Source organism: Eurypyga helias, unplaced genomic scaffold (genome assembly GCF_000690775.1).
Source record: "Eurypyga helias isolate BGI_N326 unplaced genomic scaffold, ASM69077v1 scaffold24520, whole genome shotgun sequence".
NCBI classification, from domain to species: Eukaryota; Metazoa; Chordata; class Aves; order Eurypygiformes; family Eurypygidae; genus Eurypyga; species Eurypyga helias.
This window is the reverse complement of record NW_010226639.1, coordinates 12,450-13,884: the sequence shown is the minus strand read 5'-3', so window position 1 is coordinate 13,884 and position 1,435 is coordinate 12,450.

Sequence of the window (1,435 nt, the reverse complement as noted above, 5' to 3'; positions counted from 1 at the left end):
CTGGGAACCAGCCGAGCGCTGGCGATGCCAGGACTGCACCCCTGTCCCTGTCAGCCAAGCTTCCCCTTCCACCCCTGTGCACCTTGCTCCCACAGCTGTTAAGCGGCCCTGCGCAAAATCCAGCTCATTACGTCCTCGTTAGACGCGGCCTGCAAAGGGAGGAGAAGAAAGTAAGGAAACCTGACTTACAGCCGGTGGCTGATGTTAACAGGGGGGCACGCCGTATCCAGGCTGCGCACTCAGCCCGAACTGCGACACGGTTATTAGTGACCTCCGGCGTAACGCCACATTCCAAGGGAAAACGTGAACCGTGCCAGGCCCTAACTTCCTGAAGCTTAATTAAGATTACGGTCGTGATGGTCTGAGAGGCAGCGGTTTTGGAAAGCACTTCCTGTTGTCACGTAGGCTGTGACGGGTTTGTAACTGAGGAATGCACGAGCGCGCGTGTGCCATCTTTGCTGTGACCGCTGCTTGTCTGTGCCCGTCCTACCAGGGAGGCTCTGTCGGGTCCCGGGTTGTCGCAACGTGGTGCATATCAACATCTGCCTCAGTTCCCGTGTGGAACTCCCACCCAGCTGCCTAACGCGTCTCTCCTTGTGCTGGCAGGAAACAGCCAACAGCAATCCAGCTCAGCCCGCACCTTGCCACCGGATTGACTCAAATTTCTCCTGTATTTACAGTATAATCACATCGAAACCCAGCCCGTTCTCTGAAAGGCAGATGGGGCTGCTTTGGAGAGCGCTGAAGGCCAGCCCCATGCTCCCCCAGCCAGAGCGGGTAACGCTCTAGGGCTGACTGCAAAGCATGCACCCCCCGCCGCCTCTCGGGGCTCTCCTGCCCGCTGCCGTGCTCCGTGAGGTCCGGGGGATAACCACAGCCTCTCCTGGGCTGCTGCCCCAGGCTCGGCTCCCAAAACCATTCCCGGGGCCCGGTTTTGGAAACAAAATCTTCAGGAAGGCCTGAAGCAAAGTGGGGAGGGTTGGAAGACATTTGACAGATTTCAATCGCGGAACTCCCATCTCTCACCTTTTGCACAAAGTTACCCAGAAGATGGTACCAAGGCCGCTGCCATGCCAAGCTCACAGCAGAGTGGCTCCCGAGAGCGCACTGGTGGGAAGAATGTCTCAAAAGAAAAAATCTTTTGACCTGGAAGACAGGACTGGGTGAGCGCTGTTAGGCGATGGGCACCCTGCACCCCTCTCTCTGGCTTCATGTCCCGTAACGTATGGCTCAAGGCTGCACAGCGTTAACACAGGAAACGCGTGCGAGGGTAGCAATCGACGCCCCTTACGCCTCTCGCTCAGCGGTGCTGTGCCAGCGACTTGAGCCGGCGTTGTCGTACCGCCCTCTGCACGCACACCTCCCTTTCCCTCACCGGAGGCCCTTACGAGCGCAGGTGACGGGACCTGGGCTTTTTTCCGTGCCGACAGAAGAC